This window comes from Marmota monax, unplaced genomic scaffold (genome assembly GCF_021218885.2).
Source record: "Marmota monax isolate L192 unplaced genomic scaffold, Marmota_monax_Labrador192_F-V1.1 WCK01_AAM20220418_F8-fsc00101, whole genome shotgun sequence".
In the NCBI taxonomy this organism is placed as follows: Eukaryota; Metazoa; Chordata; class Mammalia; order Rodentia; family Sciuridae; genus Marmota; species Marmota monax.
In genome coordinates, this window is record NW_026692786.1 from 1551456 (window position 1) to 1568860 (window position 17405).

Here is a 17405-nt window from a genome sequence, read left to right on the forward strand (position 1 = left end):
TCAAAACCCATAAATTAAATGCATTCTTATACATCAGTGATGAATCCACCAAAAGAGAAATTAGGAAAACTACCCCATTCACAATAGCCTCAAAAAAATTAAAAATAAAAATGAATTCTTGGAAGTCAATCTAACAAAAGAGGTGAAAGATCTCTACAATAAAAACTACAGAACACTAAAGAAATTAAAGAAGACCTTAGAAGATGGAAAGATCTCCCATGCTCTTGGATAGGCAGAATTAATATTGTCAAAATAGCCAGGCTACCAAAAGCATTATAACAATTTAATGCAATTCCTACTAAAATCTCAATGACATTCTTCACAGAACTAGAAAAGGCAATCATGAAATTCATTTGGAAAAATAAGAGACCCAGAATAACCAGAGAAATCCTCAGCAAAAAGACAGAGACATCACAATACCAGACCTTAAACTACACTACAGAGCGAGCCATAGTCACAAAAAAGGCATGGTATTGGCTCCAAAATAGACATGTAGACCAACAATACAGAATAGAAGACACAGAAAAAAACCCTCACAAATACAGTCATCTCATACGAGACAAATGTGCCAAAAGAAAGGATAGTCTCTTCAACAAATGGTGCTGGGAAAATGGGAAATCCATATGTAGCAAAATGAAGTTAAACCCCTATTTCTCACCCTGCATAAAACACAACTCAAAGTGGATCAAAAACTTAGGCACTAGAACAAAGACCTTGAGCCTAATAGAGAAAAAGTAGGCCCAAATCTCCATCATGTCGGATTATGCCCCAACTTCCTTAATAAGACTCCTATAATGCAAGAATTAAATTCAAGAATCAATAAATGGGATGGATTCAAACTAGAAAGCTTCTTCTCAGCAAAGGAAACAATCAAGAATGTGAAGAGAGAGCCTACAGAATATGAGAAAATCTTTACCACATGCACTTCAGATAGAGGATATATAATATCTTTATATATAAAGAGCTCAGAAAACTTAACACATGCGTGCACAAGCGCGCGCACACACACACAAAAAAATAATCCAATCAACAAATGGGCCAAGGAACTGAAAGAACACTTCTCAGAAGATGACATACAATCAATCAACAAATATATGAAAAAAAGTTTCAACATCTCTAGCAATTAAAGAAATGCAAATCAAAACTACTCTAAGATTTTATGTCAGTTCATTCAGAATGGCAATTATCAAGGATACGAGCAACAATAAATGTTGGTGAGGACATGGGGGAAAAGGTACACTCATGCATTGCTGGTGGGACTGCAAATCGGTGCAACCACTATGGAAAATAGTATGAAGATTTCTCAGAAAACTTGGAATAGAACCACCATTTGACCTATTTATCCCACTCCTCAGTATATACCCAAAGGACTTAAAATCAGCATACTACAGTGAAACAGCCACATCAATGTTTATAGCAGCTCAACTCACAATAACTAAGCTATGGAACCAAACTTCGTGCCCTTCAACAGAGGAATGGATAGAGAAAATGTGGTACTATACACAATGGAATATTACTCAGCCTTAAAGAAGAATGAAAATATGGCATTTGCAGGTAAATAGATGGAACTGGAGAATATCATGCTAAGTGAAAGAAGCCAATCCTAAAAAAAAAAAGGCTGAATGTTCTCTCTTCTATGTGGATGCTGAGTCACAATAGGTGGGGGGCAGGAAGAAGTTGAGGTTCACTGGATTGGACAGGGGAGAGTGGGGAGAAAGGAAGGGGATGGGAATGGGAAAGACACTAGAATGAATCAGACATAACTTTCCTATGTTTATATATGAACACACGACCAGTGAAACTCCACATCATGTACAACCACAAGAATAGAAAGTTATACTCCATGTATGTATGATGTGTCAAAATACATTCTACTGTCATGTATATCTAAAAGAACAAATTTAAAATTTTTTAAAAGAATTCCATTAAATTCAAAGCTATGGCTGAGTCACTTATCATCCTTTTGGATAAGGTCAAGTGTAAAACCTTAGAGTTGCTGCCTGGGCATTCTGCTCTCCAATATCTGGGAACCCAGGAAAGAAGAACCAGCTTTGAGGACTAATTGACCTTGATCATTGGGGGAGAGAGGTAGGATTGCTTTTACTCAATGGAGGCAGAAGAATGTGCTTGGCTCCCACATATTTCCCTTGAGCGTCCCTGGTTTGTTTGTAATCGTCAATGGACACATGAGGTGACCAGCTCCAGATCTCTTTGTGGAGTCAGTAGAATCTTTTGGGCCTACACTGGAACTTGACTTTTTTTTTTTACCAAATGCTACTTCTTGCCTACTACTTTGCCCAGGTGTTGCTCCCAAGGGTAGTCCTTCCTGAATAAACACCTTGGACTTAAGCTCCTTTCACAGTTGGCTTCCTGGAGAACTCGATGTACAGCCGTTTCACTAATCCTATGATTAACAAAACCAATATAGATCATGGCAGTAGATTCTGCTAAGGTTAGAGAAACAAGTTTTTCCACATCGTATGGATGGCATACTTAGAAATAAACAGAAATTACAGAAGAAACTTTTTTTTAATTGTGTAAGATTACTTAAATGTGTGTATCTTCTAAACCAATAGTTCTCAAAGTGTTTTGCATGGTCCTTGAAGGGTCCTCAAGATCTTTTCAGGGATCCCATGAGATTAAAAACTATTTGAATATTTTTTTTTTAGATTCTCAATCACTTTTCAGAGAATAGAGGATTCTTGAGACAAAAACAAACGTTGGCAAAACACTGATCTAGAGAGATGGGGTGGGGGGAAAATTTTATTTCACTGGTAGCAGCTTAATTGTATGCTATAGAATCTAAACAGCTGAAAAGACAGCAGGATAGATGAATAGGTGGACAGCAAGGATGGATGGTGGATGGAGGGAGGGAGGGATGATAGAGTCACAGCTGAGGTTCATCTTGTGTGGTGCTGGGGATTGAACCCGGGGCCTTGTGCATGCTAGGCAAACACTCTACCAACTGAGCTCTACCCCCAGCCCGAGGTTCATGTTAATTTGAAACTTAATTTGAAAAGTCCTTATGACTTTTGAGTTATGTGAATGTCATGCCCTTGTGGTATGATCTACGAACAATCTTCTTCAAAGTCACTTTCAGCGTCACAATGGAATTTTACCTACATTCCCAAGTGCCCACAAGGCTTGCATCCAAGGACATTCTTGAACTTTTCATGAAGAAATGAGCAAACAATGGGCAAACTATTTTACATCCTTATTGACTCTGACCTGAATGATAACAACCAATCCCTGCTCCAGGCTTAGTCCCTATGAGCCACTCACCAGGCTGCCATCTGAATACTCTGTCCTCAAAGTCCTCAAGGACTCTTGGTTGTCCTTTCTCAGAATGAAATGCGGACTCTTTGTGGATCATTCAAGGACTCCATCTTCTGTCACAATTCACCAGCTGATGGAATACTGTCCCAGAATCCAAACTGTCTCTAGGAATGAAGGTAATAAATGGATAGGGAAACTTGTTGACTGTTGTAATCATTTCACTATAATATTGTTTTGGTTTGGATCTGGAATGTCCCCTCAAAAACGCATGTGTTAGGCAATGCAGCCATGTCTGGAGGTGAGAAGATTGGACTGTAAGGGCTCTGACCTCTTCAGGGGGTTAATCCATTTCATGGATCCATAATTTGAATAGACCACTGGGTGGTCACTGTATGGGGGGCAGGGATGACCAGAGGAAATGGGCCTTGAGGACTATATCTGTCCCTGGCCCCTTCCTTTCTCTTCTTTTTCCTCTTCCCTGCCCCCTCCTCCTCCTCCTTCTCCTCTTCCTCCTCCTCTTCTTCTTCTCTCTCTATCTCTCCTTCTCAGCTGCCAGGACCCGGGCAGTTTTCCTTCACTACACCCTCCACCATGTTTCTGCAATGAAGTTGGTTGAGCATGAACTGAAACTTCCAAAACCATGAGCAAAAATAAATTTTTTCCTCCTCTAAGTAAGTTGTTCTTGTCAGATATTTGGATCACAAAGACCAAAAGCTGACTGACACAGAAATTGGCACTCACACAGAAATCGTGGTCATTGACAACTGCACCTAACCAAGTGGTTCAGAAGCCTTTGGAACTGGTTTGCAGAAATTTGAAATTTGAAGATGCAAACTAAAGAATATTATAAGCAGAGGGGCTGGGGAAACAGCTTAGTTGGTAGAGTGCTTGCCTAGCATACACAAAGCCCTGGGTTCAATCCCCGGCAACACCAAAAAACAAAAAAGAATGTTGTAAGCAGAAATTAATGGGAAATTTTGGTGGGAGCTCAGCAGACCAGAGTACCAACAGAAATGTGGACCATAAATAATGTGCTCCTGAGGTTCCAGATTTGAATGAGGACTCTACTGGGAATTGGTTTAGAAGCCATTCATGTTACATTCTGACAAAGAATCTGTCTACATTTTGTCCACGTCCCAAGACTGTCTGTGAGACTGGAGCCAGACACCATGTTACACACCTGTTATCTCAGTGACTTAGAAGTCTGAGGCAAGAGGATCACAAGTTTGAGGCCAGCCTCAGCAACTTAGTGAGAACCTGCCTAAAAATAAAAGAAAGCTGGGTGGGTGTAGGGCCCGGTGGTAGTGCACTCCTGTATTCAGTCTCCATATTCAAAAAATATCAAACCTTCATGAGCTCAGTTGTGTAAAGCTGAGAGCTTATTTGAAAACTGTTGCTTTGAGAAGCAAGTTCAAGTTCTGGGGGTGCTCTTATAAACGCCCTCAGAGGCCGGACAACCATAGTCCCAGGAGACCCAGCCTGCTGAAGCTGACAGCAGAGCTTGGTGTCACCCACTGCCACGTGGATGGCTCTGCAGGAATGCACAGTCACCCAGGCTTCCCCTGAGGTTTGAAACAGAGGCCTGGAGGCCAGGAAAAGTGTAGAGGGTTGGAATCCCTTGTGGGCCGCCCCTGGGGGACAATACAGGAAGCTGTGAGAACAAAGCAGAAGCTGCAGTAGACAACCCCAGGATTAGGAGGTGACAAACCACGGACCTGCTGCTGAGGAAGTCCACAGGCTTCAAGCAAACTCAGCCTAAGAGGGAGGCCACATGGGTTGCAGCCAGGAAGGCCCAAGAGTTCTCATATCTAACATGAGAACTAAATATTTCACATCAAGGCTTTTGTAGCTCATATCTCACTACCATTTTATGTCCCAAGTGGCAGACAGAGGTGGAGCTACAGGACTTGTCTTCCCGCCTGGGTTTCAGTCTTGCTTTGGTTCCGTTCCTCCTTTCTATGCCCCAGCCCTCCCTTTTGAATGGGAATGTTTACTGCACGCCATTGTTTATTGACTCGCTTTTGATTTTTACAGAGGATCACAGCTAAGAATCTGTCTTGAGTGTCCTAAGAGACTTCAGACTTGGACATTTGAGCCACGTTGGAACTGTTAAGACTCTGAGGACTCTTACAGATGGACTAAGTGCATTTTGCATTGTGAGATGGACATGAACTTTTAGGGTCCAGGGGCAAAATGTTATGGTTTGGATCTAGAATGTCCCCCAAACTGTTGATGTGTCATGTTCAGAGCTAAAAAGATTAGACTGTGAGAACTCTGATCTCATCAGTGAATGAATCCATTTGATGGATTCATAATTTGAACAGACTCCTGGGTGGTGGCTATAGGCAGGCAGGGCATGGCTGGGGTGTGGCCGTGGGTACTATATATACACTATATATCTGGCCCCTTCCTTTCTCTCCCACTCCTTGCTGGCTTTCCACCAGAGTCCATGAACCATGAACTGAGACCTCTGAAACCATGAGCCAAAATAAGTCTTTCCTCCTCCAAGTTTTCATCAGGTATTTGGATCACAGTGACTAAAATCTGGCATCTCTCTTGTGATGGATCAAATGCTGATCTCCCAGGGGCTGAGTTTAGGGCTGGGATTAAACTATAAAATCTGAGATAGATATCTATCCGGTTGTACACTTTTAATATTTACAACAAAAAAAAATTCTGGGCTAAGAAGTTCAAGACTGGCCTTAACAACACAGTGAGCCCACACCTCTAAATAAATAAATAAGTTCAATTAAGAAAATACATATATTTGATCACCACTCAGGCCATGACCAGATTCATGTGGGAGCCAGGCTGACCAGATAGGCAGAAGGCCTGTTGAGTGTGCCCAGAAATATCCATCAGAACCGCAGCTCAGCTGGAAGACAGTCAAGTTCCCCAAAGGGCTGAGGATTAGTGGCAGGAAGTTTAATGTCATATCTCACCCTAGATTCCAATCCCAGCCCCAGCCCTAAATTCAGCCCCAGGGAGATCAGGGTTTGGTCTATCACAAAAATGTGGGTGACTAAAGGCTAGATATCTAGTGATGTGGTTGAGGGAAGCAGATTTAGTCAGCCTGCCCCATGACTCTCTCTCCCGTACAGACTTTCATCGATGTTCTGCTACAGCTGAATAATGTTGGGTTCTGCTCTATTGTGTCATGTCATATTGCATTGTCACGTCATATTGCATTGTCTTTTGTTGGTTTTGTTTTGTTTTGGTATCAAGGATTGAACCCAGGGGCACTTCACCATTGAGCTACATCCCCAATCCTTATTATTTATTTTGAGAAAGGGTCTCAACCAAGGCTGATCCTCCTACCTCAGTCTCCCAAGTCGCTGGGATTACGGTTGAATGCCACCATGCCCAGCTGTCTTTCATTGTCTTGCAAACTTCATATCTGGGAGTTCTAGGGACCTGGATTCTCAGGAGTGCCCAGACACTTGTCAGTCTTCAGCAAGGCCTGTATCCCTGATGCATCTTTCCTCTGGCTCATCCTGCTTGCTCTTCACACAGACTCCTCTGCCACTTACCTGTTGCTGATCACCCTCACTTGGAGACCAGCCCCCAGCAGGAGCCATCTCCCCAACCCCTCCTCCCTCTCTATCCTCCAGCACTCACCTTTCTAACAGCAACCGGGTATTGCGCTAAATCCTCTCTCAGTCCCTCCACAGCTCCAGAGCTGCCTCCTGTTCAAATATTTGACACAAGGGATGACCTCACACTAGCTCTTTATTACAGGTCCTTCTTGATGGTCTCTTTGCTGTAGCACGGGATGCTCTCTGGTCCTGGATCTTCTCTGGGCCTTTTTCTGTGCTGCTGGTCACAAGGAGAAACCCCCCAGAATTGCTATTCTCCTCCTAGAATGTCAGTTCTGAGATCAGCCATGATGGGGGTGCAGGAAAAATGTCTCCCTTCTGCACTCAGTCCTACCACTCTCCACCCACACACTAAGCAGCCCACCTTACCAAAAGAAGGGCTGAAGACAGCTGGAGAGAGTGGGGACATACACAACTTACCCCGTTGCTCAGCTCTGGGGAGCTGCATCCCAAGAAGTGCCAAGGCTCCTCTGCCAGGAATACTCACCCCCATATCCATGGTTGTCTTCGGTCACCTTAGACAGTTCCCAGGCTCACTCACGGTGGCTGGATTTCTGACCTACACCTCCTATTAGTTCACATCCTCTCTTCTGACCTTAACCTTCTCAAAACTCTCAAAATACTTCTATTACATCTTCCAGAAATGAGGCTGCCATCAGCAAAGTGTCCTCTAGCTTGTTCTGGGGATATTTCCTTCCCCTTCTTGTTATAGTTGAACTTGACCTTCGCCTTAGTGTGTTTTGTGCTGCTACAACATAACACCTGAGACAGGGTAATTCATAAAAAGGAACAGAAATTTATTGGTTGTCCTCTGTATTTACCCAAAAGAATTAGAGTCGGCATATACCATAGCAATACACACATCCAGGTTTATAGCAGCACGATTCACAATAGCCAAGCTATGAAACCAGCCTAGCTGTCTAACAAGAAATGAATGGATAATGAAAATGTGATCTAGATACACAATAGAGTTTTATTCAGCCTTAAAGAAGAATGAAATTATGTCATTTGCAGGAAAATGAATGGAACTGGAGAACATCATGTTAAGCAAAATAAGTCAGATTCAGAGAATCTGAGGCCATATGCTTTCTCTCACATGTGGAAGCTAGAGAGAGAAAAAAGGAGTAAGGAGCTCATGAAAATGGAAGACAGGCCAGTAGGGTAGAGGAAGAAAGTCAGGGGGAGGGAGGAAGAACAGCAAGGGAGGATCCTGGGGAATGAAACTGATCAAAGCATATTATGTGTATGTGGCAAATATGCCACAATGAAACACGATTCTATATAATTATTATGCACCAATCAAAAGAGAAAATTATTGGCTGAATATTTCACCACAGCCAGTCAAGAGGATTTTTGAATGTTCCCAACACAAAGTAGTAATGAATCTTTAAGGTGACATAGATGCCCATTTCCCTGATCTGATAATTACACATTGTACACATACATGGAAATGTCACATCATACATCATAAATGTGTACAATTGTTATATATCAATTAAAATTAAAATATAGATTAAAATTTTCATTGGCTCACAGTTCTCTTTTTAAAAAATCTGCATGTCTTTTATTTCCATTAGAAAATAGTATCTGTATAAAATTTGGGTCCACTTTACTTCTCCTTTACTTCTACCATTCAAGATTGAATATTTACTTTAACTGAAGTAAAAGCAGAATCCCATATCTAACATGAGAACTAAATATTTCACATCATTAAATTAATAGGATTTCATTGAATTAGGTTTGCTCCTTAATATTTTTCAGGAATAATGACTCATTTTTCCTTTGTGTTATTTGCCCTATCCTTTTATTCATCTGAGTGACTGTGTAGGGAGCATCTCTTCTCCCATATTCAGCAATGAGTTATAGCATCAGTAACTGCATTCATTATTCAGTTCAATTATAATCAATTTATGTCAAATCCCTCTATGACGTGGTATTTTCATGATAATTTCAGATATTTTAGTTACACATACACTTTTCCGATATCAATTGCAAAAATCAAGATGTGAATTCATTTTTTTGTTGTTGTTGTTCTTTGTAGTTACCCAGGACAGTGGAATGCGTTTTGACGTATCGTACATACATGGGGTATAACTTCCTATCCTTGTGGTTGTACATGATGTGGCGTTACACTCATCATGTGTTCTCATTTAAAGAACGATGAGGAAGTGTTCGGTTGCACTGGGCCAGAGGAGCACAGCTAGGCAGAGGGAGGAGCAGAAGGAAATGGAAGATAAAGTGACTCGTCCAGAGAAAGCTGAAGAAGCAAAATTAAAAGCAAGGTATCTTCACCTGGGACAAAAGCCTGTAGGCTCAGATTTTTTAAGGAAACGATTGCAGAAAGGGCAAAAATATTTTGATTCTGGGGATTGCAACATGCAAAAGCAAAGATGAAGAACAAGCAACTTCCCACTGCAGCCCCGGATAAGACAGAGGTCACTGGTGACCATATTCCCACTCCCTAGGACCTTCCTCAACGGAAACCATCCCTTGTTGCTAGCAAGCTGGCTGGCTGATTAAAAGAGCTGATCTGCATGAATTTTCTAATTCCCATTATTTCTCCTCATATGTTACTTATTCACCTTTTATTCTTTTCATTCACTACGTCATTTAAATGAGACTGGAGGCTTTGCAGGTAGCCATAGTATGTGCTGGAATATACATGTGTAGAGGTTTTGATTGGTTTTAACAGTGCACTGATGAAAAGGACATGTTAGAGCAACATAAGTAATCTACTTGAAAATATTTGTATATATCACCTAACTCCTAATAAAGGTTCCCACAAGTAATAAGCAAATTTTACAATTTTAATGTTTTGCCTTCCTCGCTTATCTTAATTATAGCTGTGTATGTTACTCTTATTTAATGTAACCTCTGTATTGATTTCTTCTGTATTTTCCTTCTGGATTTTGTCAAACAGAAGTTTAAGACCACAGGTTTGAAGAAAGATCACAAATTCAAATGAAAATACTAGGGGCCTTGAAAGATTTGTATAACTGTGCTTGAACTTGAATGGCCTTAAACCTGTTTCAGCTTTAACAATAGAATTTTATTTGGGCAATATTTGCCCATTCTGGTGTAACTTACGTGACTTCAGTGCTTAACAGCTGCCATTGAAGCTAGTATTCTTATTTATTTTTGTAGTGTTAAATACCTTTCATTGTTGAGGATGTGAATGCATGTGCATCGACTGTTGAATTCACTTTTGTGCCATTTTTGTAAATACAGTACTTTTGCACAACCTTTCATAAATGTCTGTATTAATTTCACATATTAGAAAGTAGATAATGTGCCATCGAGAAGCACAAGAGTTCCTCCTACACACAAAAAAACTATATATCCTTACAGCTTTTATATAATAAGAGTAGAGTAGTTTACAATCTTGGGCTTATAGAATACCAAACTGAAGTCTTCATCTTCACTCAGTCTGCCGTAGAATTAAGCTTTTACAATTGTTACTAATATTCATGACGTTCAGTGGCCTTGTGCAAATATGATATGTTGCTTAGGCATATCTTTTGTCCTATGCAGATCTTATTTTGACTTTTATGAAAACTGCAGTTCATATAATTTATACACACTTTTTTTAAGTATACAGACTCTTTAGTTCCACGCTTAACTTTGGGTACACTAGAGTAAAAGGCTCTCCATACTCTGCCTTCTGTTTTCTTCTCCTCCCTGCCCCACCACCCAACTTCTTTTCATTTCTGCCTTTCTTTGCTTCTTTGGACTTACAGTATTGGGCTATTTAGTTTATATGATAGCATAGGCATCTGTATCCTGACTCTTTTTAATTTGCTGTGCTGAATGCTGTATTTTATAACACAATAATGGTGTTTTTCTTCTTTCGTTTTCTCAGTTGTTAACTTACCACTTAACCCTGTATTATTATTGGCATGTAACAATTGTTTAAATAAAAATTTTATAATGAAACAAACAAACAAAGACACGATGAGAACGAGAACACTGTGCTCACTTAAAGTGAGACGTCCTTGGACAGCCACCACTTCAATGTCAGCGCATGCTCCTTTGGGTTAAGCAGCTAACCTGGTAAGCAGTTCTAGCAGGAAAATGGCTCTTGAAATATGTTGGAAGTCATTTATGTCAGCCAGCAAAACAGTTTATTTGAACACATTACTGAAGTCACGGCCTGCAGCTTTCAAAACTTCACCCATGTTTGTAAGAGCTTCTTTAGCTTTTGCTGCTGCTCCTCCTGGTACAAGCTGTCCACTAGAAGGGCCCATGCCTGTCTGTCTGCCCGAGGTATAAATGTCCTGTTGGCCAACACTGCTGGGCTATAGGGAAAAATGGCCCCTCGGTCTGTCATGGCGCTGATCACCTTTTTGATGAGGAATAACATGGCTAATCCCTCTTTCTTGTGCCTCTCTGGGAGAAAAAAAAACTGGCTCACAGTTCTGAGGCTGAGTGTCCTATTATCAAGGTGCCTTCATCTGATAATGGCCTTCCTGCTGCCTTAATACAAGGCATGGCATGGCAGGAGCAAAACAAACAGAGAAAGTACAAGAGGAGAAAACCCAGTCCCACAATAAAAAATAAATTTAAAAAAATTTAAAAACCATTCCCCTAACAATGGCCCTGATACATTCATAAGAGCAGTGCCCTCAAGACCTAAACACCTCTTCAAGGTCCTACCTCTAACCACTGTGCAGTGGCAATTAAGTCTCATCAAGTACTACACAAGGGACCCACATTTAAACTACAGCATCCTTCTTGTTAGGGCCTGCTATCCCCCTCAGTCTGCTCCAAGGGAAGCTGTTATCTTCTTCATACCCACTTATCTCAGGATCAGGAACCACATCCTCCTGGGCTGATCAGTGAAGCAGAATCTCTAGGAATGACACAGAACGAGGTATTTATTACAGGGATTCACCCTTGTGCCACGGTGACAATTGCTTAGCCAGTCCATGTAAGGCTGCTGCTTCTGCCTCTGGTGCTGGGTCTGCGGTCAGCAGCCAGGTGGCCAGGGTGAGGGCTGGGGAAAGCTGAAGGAGGAGATCTAGCAGGCGCCAGAAGAACTGGAGACTCAGCTGACTTAACATCGAGTGAGACAGAGGAGGAGCCACAGTGCAGTGCCCAGCACCAACCTTCCGAGCACAGAAATGTGGCTGCTGCTCCACGCTTGGCTTCCGAATCTCACATGAGGATATGTGATGGACACCAGTCAAGAACTATGCATGGCTGGGCACCGTGGCACATGCCTATAATCCCAACAGCTTGGGAGGCTGAGGCAGGAGGATCGCAAGTTCAAAGCCAGCCTCAGCAAAAGAAAGGTGCTAAGCAACTCAATGAGACCCTGCTTTAAATAAAATACAAAAAGGAGCTGGGGATGTGGCTCTGTGGTTGAGAGCCCCTGAGTTCAATCCCTAGTATCCAAAAGAAAAAAAAAAAAGGAGGGAGGTCCAGTCCAGCACAAGTCCACCAGAGGCCACTCTTGACAATCTGGCCTTCACATACACCTCCTGCAACCATGCTTAGCTTCCAGAGATCCCAGAAATTATGCTTCCACCTTCAGGATCAACTGTCTCTTGTAGAACTGAAAATGCAGTAAGTCACCAAATAGGGCGCCAAGTCCGTTTATCCACTGATGAATGATGTCCATTCTCCTTAATGATTTACATCCTTGATACCCTATTACCTACTGAGACATGAGATTGACTAGGGGCTGGGCATGTGGCACATGACTATAGTCCCAGCTACTCAGGAGGCTAGGACAAAAAGATTGTTTGAGCCTAGGAGTTCAAGGTCAGCCTGGAGATCCTGTCCAAAAAAAAAAAAAAGATTAACCAGGGACCTGGGGGATATAGCTCAGTGACAGAGTGTTGCCTAGCGTAGCCAAGGCCCTGGGTTTAATTCCCAGCACCAAGAAAAGGGGAAAAATTATATACTATTACAAATTTTTTTTTCCTTGGTACTAGGGATTGAACTCCAGGGGCACTTAACCACTGAGTCACATCCTGAGCCCTTTTTAGTATTTTACTTAGAGATAGGATCTCACTAAGTTGCTGAGGCTGGCTTTGAACTCGAGATCCTCCTGCCTCAGCCACCTGAGTCACTGGTATTATAGGCGTGCACCACTGCACCTGGCACTATTACATATCCTATAGTGAATGGTAAGAGAAAGAGAGAAGGGAATAGTTTAAAAAAATACACGCACACAAACATATACATGTCAAAATAAGAAAGAAATACTCATAACCACCACAGCCCACTTCTACAAATCCTCATATTCCATAGCTAGCACTTAGGATCATATTTCCTACTGCCTTTTCCACTATCCCATTTCATACCCTCTTTTCCCAGAGCAAACACAACTCACTATACACAACTCACTATATCCCTCCCTGAATGAGAGACCAAACCTTTGTCCCAGAAGGAGGGGGCCATTACCAGTCCTGTCTGCAGTGGAGAGTCTCAGCTTTCCATTAACATCACCACAGGTTAAGGGAGTTCTAAATGGTGCCATGGGGATCTCTGACACTCCACACATATCCTTCTTGTCCCCATTGTGTGGTAGTCACCTCATTTCCCCTTGATGAACAAGGTTAGTCACACCAGTCACGACAACAGATTCTCTGCCTGCCCACTGGGGTGAGGACACCAACGTGGCCAGGAAGTGCTCTCAACTTTTGATTTTAACAGAATCGTTCCCGTGTCCCCTGGTAGAAGTATCTCATGAACTAAGGCTTCTAGATCCCAAAGTTGCATGGACAGAAAGGAAAAATGCTGCCCCCAAGAAGTGCCATCACACCTCTTCCAGCTGACTGACTTCCAGCATCAACCAAATGCTGGGGGGACATTGCTCCAGGGTCCCCAGGTGCCACTGCTCAGCTTACCACCGTGTCTGTGTCTTGGAAAACCCATCCTTCCCACTAGCAGCCCAGCCAATGGAGCTCTGCTCCCCAAGGTCAGTGTGACTTTTCTACCCCACAGCAGTGGAGGACGCAAGAGGAGAGCTGGGCTGAGCGGTGACAGCTAAGAGGAAGCACAAGGGAAGGAGCCCGAGTCTGTGTGGCAGGATCTGCGTTCCAGAGTGGCCTTGGGGACAACAGTTCCTGGCTGAGACCCACACAGCTTGGCCATGTGACCATCCCTCAGGCCCATGTCCACCTCTACTTAAGAGCTGGACCAGGCCAGCCTCATGGTTGGGATCTGAGGTGTCCCCAGAGCTCCTGTGTTCACACAGAATTATTTGGAGGTGAAATGATTGGATTCTGAGAGCTGTCACCTATTAGTCCATCCTGGTTTGAATGGACTGAGAGGTGGTAATACAGGCAGGGGACAGGGCCGAGGAGGTGGCCCTGGCAGCACAATCTACAAGGGTTCATTTTCTCTGTGGCCCCTTCCCCTGCTCTCTCTGCCTCCTGCTGCCACAAGCAGAGCAGCGCCCTTCCCTCAGGCCCTCCTGCCACCATGTTCTGCCTCACCTTGGAACCCAGAAATGGAGTCGGCTGGCCAGGGACTAAATCTCTGGAATGGTGACCCAAAATACCCCTTCCCTCCCCTGGCTGTCCTCACCTGGGATTTTCATCATTATCAACACCAAGCTGACCACCTCAGCCAGGCAGAGCCACGAGCCTGGCCGCGAGTTCCTGGAAGTCTTTGTCTACTTTCTTGGCTCAACGCCTCCCTGGCCTCTGGCCACCACCATTCCCAGGATCCTCGAAGCTGAAGGTGCAAACGTCTCCCCGCTCCCACGTTGGCATAGACAAGCGTGTGTTCTGGTGATGTCTTGCAGGTGAGTTACCTGTGTGGCAGGTAACCTCAGGCAGGTGTAGAGGAGTTTGTGAGGCAGCTATGTGAGCCACCGTGTCCAGGGTGTGCAGTGGGTGTTTGTGATAGCCGCACAGCAGTGGTGGATGAGTGTGTGCATTGGGTGGGGGCCACGGGAAGAGACAGGCGAGTGCTCATCACAAATTAGTATGGGACAGGTACACAAAGACCACTCTGAGCACACACCTCCAAGCCTCAAGGTGCCAAAGTGTCCTCAGGGAGCCTCCCAGCCCTCTTCACCCTCCCCTCTGTGGAGGGCCTGGGGAAGATGCCCGCCATGCTCTAGGGCCCAGAGTAGGAAGATAGACAAGTGGCATGGGGCAGCTGTCCAGCTTCCCTGGCCCGTGCTCACTCACCTGGGCCCACCTGGCCACGCTCATGGGCCAGACCCCTTTCATCTGTCGTCCTCCGCAGTTCTCTGTCCCCAGGATGCACTCATGTAGTGAGTGCTTCTTCCCTCCACCCATCCCTCAGACCTTGGTCTGTCATGCCAAGAGTCTGGTTTAGGTGAATGTCCCTGAAGACTGTCACCAAATCATGCAATGTCAGGAAGAGTCCCCCAGCCCTGAAGGCTCTTTCCCACCATTCAGCACCACGTCACCCACCTCCCGAAGATCTCCACCTTCCCATGTTCAGCCCTGGCACACACACACCAGCAGAGTCAGGCAGACTCACAACCACACAACCACACAACCACACAATCACACTCATATAACCACAGCGACTCCAAACACAGCTTCACAGGCTCCCAAGTCTCATGGGCCCCATCAAACTCACAATGGCACATACGCCCCTTGGGGTATCCGACCCACACACTCACACACCTCGATGCTCACACACACACACACACACACACACACCAAGCCTCTCACACCGGCACACACAGTGATGGTTATGCATATAATGTGCCCTATTTCACCCCCAACGGGGTCCTGAAATCTTATCCTGACCCTAACTACACGGAGTTAGTGCCACACACTCCACAGATAAAAGCAGACTTAAGAACAAAGTCTTCCACAAGACCCCCCTCACTCCAGCCACACCTGGAGACCCAGCTCACCCACACCCCTGACAAACTAGCTACAAATCTGGGGGTTCCCACAACCTCTTCATGTTTGATTATTCACCAGAACGACTCACAGAGCCAAGAAGTGGATAAGGACTTCCAGGACGTCCAGAGAAAGACTATACTCACAGGTTGGTCTGGAAAAAAGGACAGAGCTTCCATGTCTGTGTCCATGTTCCCTCCTTGTGGGTCAGGGCACACTACCCTCCGACAGATCACCGGGAGGCTGCACGCAGCCCCCATGTCCCGAGGTTTTATTGAGGTTGTCCTGCCCAGACATGATTGCCCTCCTCTCTCTCCAGAGCTCAGGCAGCCCAGAGTCGGAACTTCCTACTCACCTGGTGCCTTTCCTGCCGCTGCCCCTGGGGTGTGACCCTTACCATTCACCTGTGGAAAAACCGTGTATCGAAGGGGAAAGAAAAAAAAAAAAAAAGAAGCAGATTCCAAAGTTCACCCTTGACGGCACTCATCCAGGAGAAGATAGAGTCCCGGGTGCTGCCAATTCCGAAAAGTTTCTCCAAGAAGCTAGCAATGAGAAGCAGTAAAAGAAAAGCCCAGGACCAGATGGAGCCTCAGCTGAATTCTACCAGACCTTTAAAGAAGAACTAATGCAAATGCACCTTAAATTATTCCAGGAATAGGAAGGTACATGTCCAAATCTATTCTATGAAGTCAGTATCACACTCATACCAAAATCAGACAAAGTCACATCCAGAAAATAAAATGACAGACCAATATTCCTGATGAGCTTAGATACAAAAATCCCTAATGAATTATTAGCAAGTTGTATTCAGCAACATATTAAGAATATTGTACATCATGGGCTGGGGTTGTGGCTCAGCGGTGGAGCACTCGCTTTGCATGTGTGAAGCACTGGGTTCCATCCTCAGCACCACATAAAAATGAATAAATAAAATAAAGGTATGTGTCCATCTACAACTAAAAAAAAATCAAAAAAGAATATTGTACATTATGATCAAGTTGATTTCATCCCAGAGATGCAAGGATGGCTTAATTATGCAAATCAATAAATGTAATTCCTTACAGTGGAATTAAGGACACTTAGTTATCTCAATAGATGCAGAGAAGGTTTGCAACAAAAATTAAGCACCTATTTGCGATTAAAAAAAAAAACACAGAAGAAACTAGGGATAGAAGGGACCTACCTCAACATCATGAAGGCTACATACTAAAAACTCAAAGCCAACCTCATAGTAAATGGGGAAAACCTGAAAGCTTTTCCTTTAAAATACGGAACAAGATAAGGATGTCCACTCTCACCACTCACATTCAATATAGTACTAGAAATTCCAGCCAGAGCAATTAGGGAAATGAAATGATAAAAATAGGAAAGGAAGAAGTCAGTTATCACTGTTTACAGATGATGTGATCTTATACTTAGAAGATCCAAAACACTCCACCAGAAGACGGCTAGAACTAATAACAAAATCAGCAAAGTAGCAAGTTACAAAACCAACCAACAGCTTTCCTGTATACTAATAATGAATCTGTTGAGAAAGAAATCAGGAAAACAATTCCATTTAAAAGAGCCTAAAAAAGAAAATACCCAGGAACAAATCTAACCAAGAAGGTGAACTGCCTCCACAATGAAAACTATAGAACATTGAAGAAAGAAATCGAAGATCTCAGAAGATGAAAAGACCCTCCCCACCATG

At 43.5% G+C, this 17405-nt stretch overlaps 2 pseudogenes; one reads left to right on the forward strand and one right to left on the reverse strand.

The window, feature by feature from the left end:
• The first annotated feature begins 9088 nt into the window (after positions 1 to 9088).
• Positions 9089 to 9489, forward strand: LOC124095040 (cAMP-regulated phosphoprotein 19-like; annotated as a pseudogene).
• Positions 9490 to 10294: 805 nt separating this feature from the next.
• Positions 10295 to 11333, reverse strand: LOC124094923 (2-iminobutanoate/2-iminopropanoate deaminase-like; annotated as a pseudogene).
• Between the last annotated feature and the right edge of the window lie 6072 nt (positions 11334 to 17405).